Source organism: Apodemus sylvaticus, chromosome 18 (assembly GCF_947179515.1).
Source record: "Apodemus sylvaticus chromosome 18, mApoSyl1.1, whole genome shotgun sequence".
Classification (NCBI taxonomy): Eukaryota; Metazoa; Chordata; class Mammalia; order Rodentia; family Muridae; genus Apodemus; species Apodemus sylvaticus.
Window position 1 is genome coordinate 3,342,112 of NC_067489.1, and position 17,581 is coordinate 3,359,692.

Sequence of the window (17,581 nt, forward strand, 5' to 3'; positions counted from 1 at the left end):
ACATGTGCATTCAAGAGAGCTAGGGTCAGATCTTTTGGGGGTCAGTGTTTTGATGCTCTTTTCTGGGGATGCTGTATGATCTTTTCTCTCAGGGTTAGACTGATTTTTGGGTTTAGGAAAATACTATGTACTGCCACAGTACCACTCCGCTCATATCCTACTCAGAGTTCATACTAAGCATTGACTTAGAACTGTTAATGTCAGCATGGACTGCCTGCTCCAGGGCATGTGTATCACACTTCTCTGCTATGAAGTTTGACCCCCTACTCCTGATGCTTTCACATGGCTCCTCGTGAAATGAAGACATCTTTCTGAACATTCTATGCCTTACAATTGGAGAATTACATTCTATGTTCCAGTCCTAGAAAGTGATCCAGCATCCAAGTTCACTACTTGGAATTCATCTGTTTGAGAGATTTGTCTATACACCTCAGTATAATCATTCACTAACAGCTTATTTAGATCAACATGGGCTTAAGTACTCTTTTCCTGCCTTGGTTATAATCTGTTCATTGTTACACGTGTACACACATGCACACACAAATTTAGTAAAATAAAAGTCAATTTTCTGTGAATTAAATTTTCAGAAAAAAAATAAAGCCACAGTCTGGAAGAAAATATTTGCAAACCACTTCTAGTAAATAACTAGCATATAATATGTACAAAGATATTTTAAAACTTACTAAAATAAAATAACACAATTATACCTGGATATGATTGGAAGAGATGACTTTCTGAATAAAATGGACTGTAATTCTTTATATAATAAAAGCTAATCTCCTTTGCTTTGAAAAACAAAACTTACAATAACTATTTCTTATAGTAATTGGTTATCCAGTCTCCCTAAGTCCTTGCCCCAAGACACCCTGATAACATTAATTCCTGGCAAGTTTGAAGGGCAAACAGATTAATTCTTTGGTGACAAAAGTTCACACTAGTACAACTACATCTTAAGAAAATTTGGCATTTTCTTATAAAACAAAGAACAGCTCTATCCTAAACCATGTAATCACTCTATCTGAATACTATTTGCTCATGAAAACCACTGTACACACTTGCCTGGTGCTTTCACTGAAAATTCATACCAGAGAAAACCAAGATCACGCTCATCAAGCAAATGATAAAAATGAATAATGTGAACCAATAATAAAAATGAACAGCGTGTGCTCATTTATAAATGAATGTAAAGCACCTTTGAGTATCTTCTGAGTATATTCAGATGATAATGCAGAAAGAGAAGTACAGTGGAGACAATATGCATGTCACTGTATGGCATGGCTTTGGCAGGAATGAAAATGCTAAATATATGAAACACGGTGGTTTGGGAGTTATTGAATTATTTTTCAAGATAGTAGTGGGGGATGACTGAGAGTATGCATGTGTCAATGCTTTGTAGAAATTGCTGGATCTATGGATGTATTAGGTAACAAACAAAATGAGCATCCCACATTCAAGGGTGCATGAAACAAGAAGATAAAAAGAGGATAGCACAGTGACACAGAACTTGCCTAGAATGTTCATGGCTATAGATAATGTCTCTCATAAGCCTTTCGCCTCAAAGAAAGGAAAACTGAAAAGAATCAAAATAATATAAAACAACATAATAAAAAGCACCAATGCCAAAATTTGGAATAAAGTGAGAAATATAATAAATATATTATAACCAAGGTAGGAAAAATTCTTAAGCCCATTGACCAAAGTAAGTTCTTAATTAATGATTACACCATGGAGGAGACACAAATCCCTGGTACAGAATAATTCCAAGTTCATATTGCTGTGTTCTTTCCAAGAACTCAGGCATTTCGTTCCAATCATGAGTTGTAGGATATTCAGAAGTGCATCTTCATTTTAAGGGGAGTGGTGTGCAAGCACACCATTACCATAAATCTAATCTGAAACTAAATGTTTATTTTTTAATTAAAATGGAAAATAAAAGATGCACTACAAAAATAAAAAATAGCAATTTTCCAATTTTTCTTAGGTTACTCATATATAGTCATGAATATTTAATCAACATCTATAGGAACTTTGTGTGTATAGGACTCATACGAGGGGTATATACACTATCCAAATGATTATGGCTCATTTATAGCAATATATTGTGCCAGTCATGATAATTCAGTTTCATACTAAGTATTTTGGAATCCATTGTCCCTGTAATTCTGCCATGTAGCAAGTTACTCTTCAGCTTATGGTAGTAACTTAAAGAAAATGATACATTGAAGGCTTTTAATTGAGTATTCCTGATAAGCACAGTGAATGCAGAACAGAGTCAGGGCAGGGGAAAGATTGGAAAGTTCTAGACCAAGTGACATTTCACTTATGAAATTGCTCCATGATATATATGCAAAGTAGAATGTGGTGATCTTTCATTGAAAGGGTGAAGATATCAGCTCCTCTGAGCAGTTTCAAGAAATGAAGCAACTCTTTTTAGGAAAGCTGAGAGACATAGAGTCGTACCCCAAATCCCACGTCACAGATACAAGCTGTAATAACAAACATTCTGAGGTATTTCAACAAGGATCACAATATTATCTGGATAAACTAGAAGTAGACCTTAGGATTAATGAGATGTATTTCTTTCCTTTATTTGGTTCTTTATTGTGTGTGTGTGTGTGTGTGTGTGTGTGTGTGTGTGTGTGTGTGTGTATGTGCATTTATGTGCATATATTGGAGCAAAATCTTTGCTCCTGTCTTAGTGGGTTTTTTGTTGTTGATGTCGTTGTTGTTGTTATTCCTGTCTTAGTGTTTTACTGCTGTGAACAGACACATGACCAAGGCAACTCTTACAAGGGCAACATTTAACTGGGTCTGGCTTATAGGTTTAGAGTTTCAGTCCAGAACATGACACTATCCAGACAGGCATGGTACAGGAGATGTTAAGAGTTCTACATCTTTATCTGACGGCTCCTAGCAAAATATTGGCTTCCAGGCAGCTAACATGAGGGTCTTAAAGCCCACACCCAGAGTGACACAACTACTCCAAGAGGGCCTCACCTTCTAATAGTCCCACTCCCTGGACTGAGCAGGTACAAACCATCAAATTCCCCCTTAGGCTTATACAAACACATAAGTCTATGGGGACCATACCTAACCATAGCATAATAAAAAATACATTTAGTTCAACTTCCAAAGCCCCTATACTCTATAGCAGTCTCAACAATGCTAAAAGTTCAATTTTCAAGGTCTCTTCTGAGATTCATCACTTAACTGTAATCTCCAAAACAAAACAGGAAACTAGATGGGCAAACTCCAAACTCTGCATCTCCATGCCTGATGTCAAAGTAGTTGTCAGATCTCCTTTTTCATCTTTGTTGACTGCTGGGCTGGTTCCACTCCCTAGGCAGGTATCACATAGCTCTGGATTCTTTAACATCTTGGGGTCTCCAAGCCAACCTCAACTTCAAAGTTTCTTGTCCCAGTGTCTAAGATTCACACACACACACACACACACACACACACACACACACACACACACACACACGATCTTCTGGACTCCTCCAAAGGGTTTGGGTCTCTTCTTCAGCTCTGCCCTCTGCAGCATTCTAGGCTCTTTTTGATCCACTCCACTGTTGCTAATGTTCTTGGTGGTCATCCTGTGGTACTAGCATCTTCAGTACTCTGAGGTCTTCTGCTGCAGCTAGGCCTCTTATAGGCTCTCTTATGGTGCCAAGCCTAAACTCCTTTGCATGACCTCTCAGTCCTGGGCTGTCAACTGCAATTGAAGTTGCACCTTCCCCAGTGGCCTTCCCTGCCTATCACAGTGCCAATCCTCAGATGTTCTCCATGACTCCTTTATACCTTCAAAACCAGTGCCACCTGGGTGACTCTTACTCATTACCAAGTACAGCCGCAGTATGATCTATCTCTGGAAGACAGCTTCTTTGTGCTTTTAGAGAATACCTTCAAGAATATTTCACTTCAGTGATGCTGGTTTTTCTTAATCAACCACTACTTTCTTAGTTTTAGCTAACCAGCATCAATTGTCCCAATATGGACTTTAAAATTAGGCCCACATGACTAAAGCAGCTGAGTTCATCTACTTGCTGTGGCTGGAACATGATCCCTGTTGTTATTTTACAAGCTTTCTGTTCTGGAACTCCCTTACTGCCTAAACTTGTTTGTCCTTGAACTTGCTTTGTAGGTTGACCTTGAACTCAAATCTGCATGGGTCTGTTTCCTGGGATTAAATGTGTGTACCACCACACCTGGACTTAATATTTTCTTCACCCAGGACTAGGTCTATCCCAGGCTAGCCTTGAACTCAGAGAATTGTTTGGTTTTGTCTTCTGGGATTAAAGATGTATAGCACCATGCCTGGACGTAAACTTAGCTGGATGGGACCTTGCCCCAAGTTCCCCCACTCCCTTAATTTAATATCCTTGAGCACAGGATTCAGCTCCCTTTCACTTCCTGATAGCCCTGAAACCTTATATTTCTATATTTTTCCTTTCAAAGCTTGCTATGCTTATTCAAAACACTCTTAATGAGATTTAATCAGAAAACAAAGTCTATGATGGGTGTTTCTGAGGCTTCCATTATTAATGCAATTAATCTGAGTCACCAGATTCTCAGGCAGGTTCTTCAGACAAGGGCAAAAATCAGCCACATTCTTCATCAAACTACCCCAAAACCAGTCTCAAGGTCACATAATGAAGTTCTTCTCAACTGAAAAACCTTGGGCTGCACACTTCAAATCACTCACAACAACAAAGTTTTCCATGTTCCTACATGGATGGCTCATTAAGACCCATTTAAAGCATGCTACTGCTTTCCAAACCCAAAGTCCCAAAATCCACCTTCTTCCAAACAAAAGCATTGCCAGGCCTATCACAGGAATACCCAAGTCAGTAGTATCAACTTATGTCTTAGTTAGGATTTTACTGCTGTGAACAGACACTATGACCAAGGCAACTCTTATAAGGACAACATTTTTTTTATTCAATACATTCTTTATTTATATTTGAAATGATTTCCCCTTTTCTGGCTCCCCACTCCCCAAAAAATCCCATAAGCCCTTTTCTTCCCCCTGTTCCCTCATCTACTCCTTCCCACTTCCCTGTTCTGGTATTCCCCTATACTACTGCACTGAGTCTTTCCAGAACCAGGGGCCACTCCTTCATTCTTCTTGGCATGCTGGGGAATCCTCTGGGTATATGCCCAGATATAGGAGTGGTATAGCAGGGTCCTCAGGAAGTGTCATGTCAGATTTCTGAGGAACCTCTAGACTGATTTCCAAAGTGGTTGTACCATCTTGTAATCCCACCAGCAGTGGAGGAGTGTTTCTCTTTCTCCACATCCTTGCCAACACCTGCTGTCTCCTGAGTTTTTGATGTTAGCCATTCTGACTGGTATGAGGTGAAATCTCAGGGTTGTTTTGATTTGCATTCCCTAAAGATTAATGATGTTGAACATTTCTTTTCTTTTTTATAATTTTTTTTAATATTTTTATTTTCTATATTCTTTGTTTACATTCCAAATGATTTCCCCTTTCCCAGATCCCCCCTCCCCATATGTCCCATAAACCTTCTTCTCTCCATCCATTCTCCAATCACCTCCCTCCTTTTTTTCTCTGTCCTTATATTCCCCTCCAATGCTAGATCAATCCTTTCCAGGATCAGGACCCTCTCCATACTTCATCATGGGAGTCATTTGTTATGCGATTTGTGCCTTGGGTATTCAGGGCTTCTGGGCTAATTAATATCCACTTATCAGAGATTGCATTCCATGTATATTCTTTTGTGGCTGGGTTACCTCACTTAGGATAATATTTTCCAGATCAAACCATTTGCCTAAAAATTTTGTGAATTCATTGTTTCTAATTGCTGAGTAGCATTCCATTGTGTAAATATACCACATTTTCTGTATCCATTCCTCCTTTGAGGGGCATCTGGGTTCTTTCCAGCTTCTGGCTATTATAAATAAGGCTGCAATGAACATAATGGAGCATGTGTCTTTATTGCATGCCGGGGAATCCTTTGGGTATATGCCCAGGAGAGGTATAGCAGGGTTCTCTGGAAGTGTCATGTCCAATTTTCTGAGGAACCACCAGACTGATTTCCAAAGTAGTTGTACGATCTTACAGCCCAACCAGTAGTGGAGGAGTGTTCCTCTTTCTCCACATCCTCGCCAACACCTGCTATCTCCTGAGTTTTTGACCTTAGCCATTCTGACTGGTGTAAGGTGAAATCTCAGGGTTGTTTTGATTTGCATTTCCCTAATGACTAATGATGTTGAACATTTCTTAAGGTGCTTCTCAGCCCTCTGAAGTTCTTCATGTGAAAATTCTTTGTTTAGCTCTGTACCCCACTTTTTAATGGGGTTATTTGTTTCTCTAGGTTCTACCTTCTTGAGTTCTCTCTATATATTAGATATTAGCCCTCTGTCAGATTTAGGGTTGGTAAAGATCCTTTCCCAATCTGTTGGTTGATGTTTTATCCTTTTGACAGTGTCCTTTGCCTTACAGAAACTTTGTAATTTTATGAGGTCCCATTTGTCAATTCTTGATCTTAGAGGATAAGCTATTGGTGTTCTATTCACAAACTTTTCCCCTGTGCCCATGTCCTCAAGGGTCTTCCCCAGTTTCTTTTCTATTAGTTTCAGTGTGTCAGGTTTTATGTGGAGGTCCTTGATCCATTTGGAGTTGAGCTTAGTTCAAGGAGATAAGAATGGATCGATTCACATTCTTCTGCATGCTGACCTCCAATTGAATCAGCACCATTTCTTGAAAAGCCTATCTGTTTTCCACTGGATGTTTTCAGCTCCTTTGTAAAAGATCAAGTGACCATAGGTATGTGGGTTCATTTCTGGATCTTCAATCCTATTCCATTGATCCACTTGCCTGACATTGTACCAATACCATGAAGTTTGTATCACTATTGCTCTGTAGTAAAGTTTGAGGTCTGGGATACTGAATCCCCCAGAAGTTCTTTTACTGTTGAGAATAGTTTTAGTTATCCTAGTTTTTTGTTTTTTCAGATGAATTTGAGAATTTCTCGTTCTAGCTCTATGAAGAAGTGAGTTGGGATTTTGATGGGGATTGGGGCTGGCTTATAAGTTCAGAGATTCAGTTAATTATCAAGGTGGGAACACACTCTCTAAGAGGATGGTGCAGGAGGAGCTGAGAATTCTACATCTTCATCTGAAGGCTTCTAGCAGAATACTGGCTTTCTTGGCAGCTAGGATGAGGGTCTTAAAACCTACACCCACAGTGACACACCTACTCCAACAGGGTGACCCCTTCTAATAGTGCCACTCCCTGTGACAAACATAAGCAAAGCATCAAAGTAACCTTGTCATGATCAAAGTACATTTTGTAGCAGTCAGTTCTCTCTTTGATGTGTATGTTGTAGTGATAGATGCAGTTATTAGGCTTTTCAGAAAGTATCTTTATGCACTAAGCCATCTCACAGGCTTTGAGAATAGTGAACATTTCAGTTCCTATAGATTATGGAGCAGACAGTAAAGAAGTTTCAGTAATCTGGTATTAGGCAGTTGGTTCTCAGAGTAGAGACTTCATCCAGGGACTTCACCTGACTCTACAGCTGACTTGCTAGTTCTTGTCTACCTATGGTTTAATGTGATGTGAGACAAGTAGATTAGCAAATTCATACTACTGGGAACAAGCAAAAGAAACATAATCTAAGTGCTACCATATTATTTTCAGACTCCATTTAACCATAAGAGGAAACTAAATTCAAGGAACTCGGGCACTAGGGGAGCATCTGTATTGAGTTGTCTGAGTCCAGACAGCTCAGAGACAACTTGTAAGGTGACTGTTGTCTAAACCCAGTTATCTTAAAGACAACTTATCCTGTTAGTAAGGTCAAACTAGTTCATGTCGCCAGGCCTAGGAACAAACTCCTATCCCACTTCTCCAAAAGTTTTCTTAATTATCTGTAAATTGGTAAACAATATAGTAATTGCTGTGAATCAGTTGTAAAATATATGCCCACTTCCCTGTTATGCCCTAGTTAACCTCATGATGCTGAGCCAGGCCTTTGTCTCCTTGTCACTCTGAGCTCTGGACCAAACATTGAGGAGGATGAATTAAGGCTCTTGAAGCCCGGTGCCCTGGATAAGCCCTGTCTACAAATATACTCCCTTTCTTGACTCAGAATGTCAAAATACAACTAAACAACACTTTAGTTCACTCAAGCTTCCCCTTGCTTTGTGCTCCCATCCCTTAAAAACATTGTTCAATTTCCCTTTAAGGAGATGGTTCAGATGGAGACATGTCCACCTCCCTGAGAGCTCAAAAAATAAAAGTTTCAGTTTTAAGCTGCTATATCTAAAGTGAATTTTCTCAGCTTCAACCCCAAATCCAGCAATACTAGAGTTAAATCAAAGCATAACAAATACACATGAGATTGGGAATTAATATGTGGTACAATAGAAGATATTATTAGAAATAAATCATACACTTTAAAAATAGATCAATTCCCATTCTTCTGCATGCTGACCTCCAATTGAACCAGCACCATTTGTTGAAAAGGCTATCTGTTTTCCACTGGATGTTTTCAGCTCCTTTGTAAGAGATCAAGTGACCATAGGTGTGTGGGTTCATTTCTGGATCTTCAATCCTATTCCATTGATCCACCTGCCTGTCACTATACCAATACTATGCAGTTTTTAAAACTATTGCTCTGTAGTATTGCTTGAGGTCCAGAATACTAATTTCCCCAGAAGTTCTTTTACTATTGAGAATAGTTTTAGCTATCCTGAGTTTTTTGTTGTTCCAAATGAATTTGAGAATTGCTCTTTCTACCTCTATGAAGAAGTGAGTTGGGATTTTGATGGGGATTGCATTGAATCTGTATATTGCTTTTCACAAGATGGCCATTTTAACTATATTAATCCTGCCAAGCACTAGCATGGAAAAGTTTTCCATTTTCCTAGGTCATCTTCAATTTCCTTCTTCAGAGACCTGAAGTTTTTGTCATATAGATCTTTCACTTGTTTGGTTAGAGTTACACGAAGATACTTTATATTGTTTGTGGCTATTGTAAAGGGTGTCATTTCCCTAACTTCTTTCTCAGCCTGCTTATCCTTTGAGTATAGGAAGGCTTCTGATTTGCTTGAGTTGCTTTTATGAATAGTCACTTTACTGAAGTTGTTTATCAGCTGTAGGACTTCTCTGGTGGGGTTTTTTTTGGGTCACTTAAGTAGACTATCATATCATCTGTAAATAGTGACAGTTTGACTTCTTCCTTACCAATTTTTATCCCTTTGACCTCCTTTTGTTGTCTAATAGCTCTAGTTAGTACCTCAAGTACTATATTGAAAAGATATGGAGAGAGGGCAGCCTTGTCTAGTCCCTGATTTTAGTGGGATTGCTTCAAGTTTCTCTTCATTTAGTTTGATGTTGGCTACCAGTTTGCTGTATATTGCTTTTACTATGTTTAGGTATGCGCCTTGAATTCCTGGTCTTTCCAAGACTTTTAGCATGAAAGGATGCTGAATTTTGTCAAATGCTTTTTCAGCATCTAATGAAATGACCATGTGGTATTTTTCTTTGAGTTTGTTTATGTAGTGGGTTGTATTGATAGATTTCTGTATATTGATCCATCCCTGCATCCCTGGGATGAAGCAGACTTGATCATGGTGAATGATCATTTTGATGTGTTCTTGGATTTGATTGGCAAGAATTTTACTGAATATTTTTGTATCGATGTTCATAAGGGAAATTGGTCTGAAGTTCTCTTTCTTTGTTGGATCTTTGTGTGGTTTTGGTATCAGCTTAACTGTGGCTTTTTTAGAATGAGTTGGGTAGTGTTCCTTCTGTTTCTATTTTGTAGAATAGTTTGAAGACTATTGGTTTTAGGTCTTCTCTGAAGGTCTGATAGAATTCTGCACTAAAACCATCTGGTCTTGTGCTTTGTTTTTTTGTTTGTTTGTTTGGTTGGTTGGTTTTTTTTGGGGGGAGTTGGAAGACTTTCTGTGACCCCTTCTATTTCTTTAGGGGTTATGGGACTGTTTAGATGGTCTATTTGATCCTGATTTAGTTTTGGTATTTGGTATCTGTCTAAGAAATTGTCCATTTCCTCCGGATTCTCCAGTTGTGTTAAATAAAGGCTTTTGTAGTAAGATCTGGTGATTTTTTGAATTTCCTCGGTTTCTGTTGTTATATCTCCCTTTTCATTTCTAATTTTGTTAATCTGGATACAGTCTCTGTGTCCTTTGGTTAGTCTGGCTAAAGGTTTATCTATCTTGTTGATTTTATCAAAGAACCAGCTCCTGGTTTTGTTGATTCTTTGCATGGTTCTCTTTGTTTCTACTTGATTGATTTCAGCCCTGAGCTTGATGATTTCCTGTTTTCTACTCCTCCTGGGTGAAATAGCTTCTTTTTGTCCCAGAGATTTCAGGTGTGCCCTTAAACTGCTGGTGTATGCTCCCTCCAGTTTCTTTTTGGAGGCAATAAGGGCTATGAGTTTTCCTCTTAGCACTGCTTTCATTGTGTCCTATTGATTTGGGTATGTTGTGCCTTCATTTTCATTAAATTCTAAAAAGTCGAGAAGCGGGTACTCTGCCATGCAGAGAAGGCAGAGTCGCCATCTTTGTCCACAGTCAGACTAGACAGGCCACCCCAGGTATTGAGCTATCCCAAGTGTAAGACCTCCGGGGAGGCAGACAACCTAGCTGCAGGCTGCACCCTGCACCTAGGAACTGGGAGAACAGTGGTACCTCCGTGGGCCGCCAGAAGCAGGTACTCTGCAAGGCAGAGAAGGCAGAGTCACCATCTTTTTCCCCAGCCGGACCAGACAGGCCACTCCAGGTACTGAGCTATCCCGAGTGTAAGACCTCGGAGGACCAGACAACTGAGCTGCAGGTTGGCTCCTGTAGCTAGGAACTGGGTGAGCAGTAGTTCCTCTGAGGGCCAGCCTGCCTGTACTCTGCCCTGTGGAGAAGGCAGAGTTGCCATCTTTGTCCCCAGCCAGATGAGACAGGCCACCCCAGGTACTTAGCTATCCTGAGTTTAGGACCTCTGGGGACACAGGCAACTGAGCTGCTGGCTGCTGCCTGCACCCAGGAACTGGGAGAAGAGTGATTCCTCTGTGTGCCAGCCAGTCGTGGGGCCTGTGCCCTGGGGGATCCACACTGCCATCCTCTTCACTCTCTGACAGAGCAGACAGGCAGGACTAGGTTCAGTCCACAGAGACAACACAAGCATAACATTGCTTGGGGCAGGACACACCAGGGCTCCAACAGCACACAAGAGGAGGGCAGCACATCAGCAAACTCTGACAGGGGAAACCCAGCCATCCAGTGTTATGGAAATAGCCCTACAGCTTCACAGGAGGCTCAAACACCAGCCAGAGGCAAGACTAACACCAGAGATAACAAGATGGCAAAGGGCAAACACAGGAACACTACTAACAGAAATCTAGGCAATATGGCAGTGTCTGATCCAAACTCTCCAACATCAGCAAGTCCTGGTTACACCAACACACCAGAAAAACAAGATTTGGATTTAAAATCGCTGGTCATGATGCTGCTAGCAGAACACAAGAAGTACATACATGAATCTCTTAAAGAAATACAGGGGAACATGAATAAGCTAGAAACCCGTATAACAGAAACACAACAATCACTTAAAGAAATTCAGGAGAATAAGGCTCAAGAGATAGAAGCCAATAAAGAAGAAACACACACACACACACAACAACAACAACAACAACAAAAAAAACTTAAAGAAATACAGGAGAAAGTGAGTCAAATGGCGGGAGTCATGAAAGAAGAAACACAAAAATCTCTTAAAGAATTACAGGAAAACACAAACAAGCAAGTGAAAGAGCAACACAAAATCATCCAGGACCTAAAATCAGAAGTAGAAACAACTAAAAAAATCACAAAGGGTGACAACTTTGGAGATAGAAAACCTTGAGAAGAAATCATGGGCCATAGATGCAAATATCAACAGAATACAAGAGATGGAAGAATCTCAGATGCCGAAGATACCATAGAAACCATTGACTCAAAAGTCAAAGAAAATGGAAAATGCAAAAAGCCTGTATCCCACAACATCCAGGAAATCCAGGACACAATGAGAAGACCAAACCTAAGGATTATAGATATAGATGAGAGTGAAGATTTACAACAGAAAGGGCCAGCAAATAACTTCAACAAAATTATGAAAGAAAACTTTCCCAACTTAAAGGGAGAGATGCCCATGAATATACAAGAATCCTACAGAACTCCAAACAGACTGGATCTGAGCAGAAATACCTCCTGTCACATAATAATAAAAACCCAAAATGTACTAAACAAAGAAAGAATATAAAAGGCAGCAAGAGAAAAAGGGCAAGTAACATATAAAGGAAGACCTATCAGAATCACACCAGACTTCTCACCAGAGACCATGAAAGCTAGAAGATTCTGGGAAGATCTCATGCAGAATCTAAGAGAACACAAATGTCAGCCAAAACTACTATACCCAGCAAACCCCTAAATCACCATAGATGGAAAAACCAAGATATTCCATGACAAAACCAAATTTACACAATATCTTTCTACAAACCCAGCTCTACAAAGAATAATAGGAGGAAAACTCCAATACAAGAAGGGAAATGACACCCTGGAAAAGGCAAGATAGTTACCTTCTTTCATCAAACCCAATAGAAAATAACCACTCAAATATAACATCGAAAATGACAGGAAGTAATAATCACTATTCCTTAATATCGCTTAACGTCAATGGACTCAACTCCTCAATAAAAAAATTAGACTAACAGACTGGATAAGGAAACAGGACCCTACACTTTGCTGCACACAGGAAACACACCTCAATGTCAAAAACAAAAACTACCTTAGACTAAAAGGATGGAAGACAATTTTACAAGCCAATGGTCTCAGGAAACAAGCTGGAGTAGCCATTCTAATATCAGATAAAATTGACTTTCAACCTAAAGTCATCAAAAGAGATACAGAAGGACACTGCTTGCTGGTCAAAGGAAAAATCCACCAAGAAGAACTTTCAATTCTGAACATCTATGTGCCAAATGCAAGGGCACCCTCATTCGTAAAAGAAACTTTACTAAAGCTCAAAGCACACATTGCACCTAACATAATAATTGTGGGTGACTTCAACACTCCACTCTGCTCAATGCACTGATCAGGAAAACAGAAACTAAACAGGGACACAATAAAACTAATTGAAGCTTTGGACCAATTGAACTTGACTGATATTTATAGAAAATTTCACCCTAAAACAAAAGAATATTTTTTTTTCTCAGCACCTCATGGTACCTTCTCCAAAATCGACCATATAATTGGTCACAAGACATACCTCAACAAATATAAGAAGACTGAACTAATCCCATGCCTCCTATTGGATCACTATGGAGTAGGAGTGGTCTTCAATAGCAACAAAAACAACAGAAAGCCCACATATACATGGAGGCTGAACAATAATCTACTCAATGACACCTTGGCCAAAGAAGAAATAAAGAAAGAAATCAGAGACTTTTTAGAATTTAATGAAAATGAAGGCACAACATACCCAAATCTTTGGGACACAATGAAAGCAGTACTAAGAGGAAAACTCATAACCCCGAGTGCCTCCAAAAAGAAAATGGAGAATGCATACACTAGCAGCTTAACAGCATACCTGAAAGTCCTGGAACAAAAGAAGCCAATTCACCCAGGAGGAGTAGAAGACAGGAAATCATCAAACTCAGGGCTGAAATCAGTCAAGTGGAAACAAAGAGAACCATACAAAGAATCAACGAATCCAGGAGCTGGTTTTTTGAGAAAATCAACAAGATAGATAGACCCTTAGCCAGACTGACCAAAGGGCAGAGAGAAAGTATCCAAATTAACAAAATTAGAAATGAAAAGGGAGATATAACAAGAGAAACTGAGGAAATTCAAAACATCTTCAGATCTTACTACAGAAGCCTATACTAAAAAACAACTGGAGAATCTGGAGGAAATGGACAATTTCCTAGACAGATACCAAATACCAAAATTAAATCAGGACCAAATAGATCATCTAAACAGTCCCATAACTCCTAAAGGAGTTAGAAAGCCTTCCAACCAAAAAAAGCACAGGACCAGATGGCTTCAGTGCAGAATTCTATCAGACCTTCAAAGAAGACCTAACACCAATAGTCTTCAAACTATTCCACAAAATAGAAACAGAAGGAACACTACCCAATTCCTTCTATGAAGCCACAGTTAAGCTGATACCAAAACCACACAAAGATCCAACAAAGAAAGAGAACTTCAGACCAATTTCCCTTATGAACATCGATGCAAAAATACTCAATAAAATTCTTGTCAACCAAATTCAAGAGCACATAAAAATGATCATCCACCATGATCAAGTAGGCTTTATTCCAGGGAGGCAGGGTTGGTTCAATATATGGAAATCCATCAATGCAATCCACTACATAAACAAACTCAAAGAAAAAAACCACATGGTCATTTCATTGGATGCTGAAAAAGCATTTGACAAAATTCAGCATCCTTTCATGCTTAAAGTCTTGGAACAAACAGGAATTCAAGGCCCATAGTATGCTTTTACTAAACATAGTAAAAGCAAGATACAGCAAACCTGTACCCAGCATCAAACTAAATGGAGAGAAACTTGAAGCAATCCCACTAAAATCAGGGACTAGACAGGGCTGCCCCCTTTCTCCTTATCTTTTCAATATTGTACTTGAGGTACTCGCTCGGACAATTAGAAAACATAAGGAGGTCAAAGGGATACAAATTGGAAAGGAAGAATTTAAACTATCATTATTTGCAGATGCTATGATAGTCTACCCAAGTGACCCAAAAAAACTCCACTAGAGAACTCCTACAGCTGATAAACAACTTCAGCAAAGTGGCAGGTTATAAAATCAACTCAAGCAAATCAGTAGCCTTCCTATACTCAAAGCAGGCTGAGAAAGAAATTAGGGAAATGACACCCTTCAGAATAGCTACAAACAGTATAAAGCACCTTTGGGTGACTCTTACCAAACATGTGAAAGATTTGTATGACAAGAACTTCAAGATTCTGAAGAAGGAAATGGAAGAAGACCTCAAAAAATGGAATAACCTCCCATGCTCATGGATCGGCAGGATTAATATAGTTAAAATGGCCATTTTGCCAAAAGCAATATACAGATTCAATGCAATTCCCATCAAAATCCCAACTCAGTTTTTCATAGAGTTAGAAGGAACAATTCTCAAATTCATCTGGAATAACAAAAACCCAGGATAGCTAAAACTATTCTCAACAACAAAAGAAATTCTGGGGGAATCAGTATCCCTGACCTCAAGCAATACTACAGAGGAATAGTGTTAAAAAGTGCATGGTATTGGTACAGTGACAGGCAGGCGGATCAATGGAACAGGATTGAAGATCCAGAAATGAACCCACACACTTATGGCCACTTGATCCTGGACAAATGGGCTGAAAACATCCAATGGAAAAAAGATATCCTTTTCAACAAATGGTGCTGGTTCAACTGGAGGTCAGCATGCAGAAGAATGTGAATTGATCCATCCTTGTCTCCTTGTACTAAGCTCAATTCCAAATGGATCAAGGACCTCCACATAAAGCCAGTCACTCTGAAGCTAATAGAAAAGAAATTGGGAAAGACCCTTGAGGACATCAGTACAGGGGGAAAGTTCCTGAACAGAACAGCAATAGCTTATGCTCTAAGATCAAGAATTGACAAATGGGATCTCATAAAATTACAAAGTTTCTGTAAGGCAAAGGATACCATCAAAAGGACAAATCGGAAACCAACAAATTGGCGAAAGATCTTGACCAACCCTACATCAGATAGAGGGATATATCCAATATATACAAAGAACTAAAAAACTTAGACCCCAGAAAAACCAAATAACCCTATTAAAAATGGGGTACAGAGCTAAACAAAGAATTTTCACCAGAAGAACTTCAAAGGCTGAAGTTCATCTTTAAAAATCCTCAACTTCAGTAGTCATTAGGGAAATGCAAATCAAAACAACCTTGAGATTTCACATTACACCAGTCAGAATGGCTAAGATTAAAAATTCAGCGGACAGCAGGTGTTGGCAAGGATGTGGAGAAAGAGGAACACTCCTCCACTGTTGGTGGGGTTGCAAATTGTTATAACCACTCTGGAAATCAGTCTAGTGGTTCCTCAGAAAACTGGGCACGTTACTTCTGGAAGATCCCTCTATACCACTCCTGGGCATATAGCCAGAGGATTCCCCAGCATGTAATAAGGATACATGCTCCACTATATTTATAGCAGCCCTATTTATAATATCCAGAAGCTGGAAAGAACACAGGTATCCCTTAACAGAAGAATGGATGCAAAAAATGTGGTATATATACACATTGAGTACTATTTAGCCATTAGAAACAATGAATTCATGAAATTCTTAGGCAAATAGATGGAGCTGGAGAACATCATACTAAGTGAGGTAACCCAGTCTCAAAAGATCAGTCATGGTATGCACTCACTAATAAGTGGATATTAGCCTAGAATACTGGAATACCCAAAACCTAATCCACACATCAAATGAGGTACAAGAAGAACGGAGGAGTGGCCCCTGGTTCTGGAAAGACTCAGTGTAGCAGTATAAGGCAAAACCAGAACAGAGGAGTGGGAAGGGGTGGGTGGGAGAACAGGGGGAGGGAAGGGGGCTTATGTGACTTTTGGGGAGTGGGGGGAGCCAGAAAATGGGAAATCATTTTGAAATGTAAATAAAAACTAAATCGAATAAAAAAATGCATGAAAAAATAAAGAAATCCTGAAGTGGTATGGGGTCTTTTGGAGGGGGAAAATTGGGAAAGGTTTTACCATTGGCAATGTAAATGAAGAAGATACTCAATTAAAAAAAAAAAAGAAAGAAAAAATTAAAAAAAAAGAAATCCTGAAAAAAAATTCTGAAAAGTCTTTGATTTCTTTCTTTATTTCATCTTTGGCCAAGGTGTCTTGCGTATTGTTCAGCCTCCATCTGTATGTGGGCTTTCTACTGTTTTTGTTGCTATTGAAGACCACTCTTACTCCATAGTGATCTGATAGCAGGTATGGGATTATTCTTATATTTGTTGAGGTCTGGGTTGTGACCAATTATATGGTCAATTTTGGAGAATGTACCATGAGGTGCTGAGAAAAAGTTATATTCTTTTGCTTTAGGATGAAAGCATATTTGATCCAAAGCTTCAATCAGTTTCACTGTGTCCCTGTTTAGTTTCTGCTTTCCTGATTGGTCTACTGAGGATAGTGGAGTGTTGAAGTCACCCAAAATTATTGTGTTAGGTGCAATGTGTGCTTTGAGCTTTAGTAAAGTTTCTTTTACAAATGAGTGTGACCATGCATTTGGAGCATAGATGTTCAGAATTGAGAGTTCTTGGTGGATTTTTCCTTTGACCAGCAAGAAGTGTCCTTCTGTGTCCCTTTTGATGACTTTAGGTTGAAAGTCAATTTTACCTGATATTAGAATGGTTAGTCTGGCTTGTTTCCTGAGACCATTGGCTTGTAAAATTGTCTTCCAGCCTTTTACTCTAAGGTTGTGTTTGTCTTTGACACTGAGGTGTGTTTCCGGTATGCAGCAAAATGTAGGGTCCTGTTTATATATCCAGTGTGTTAGTCTA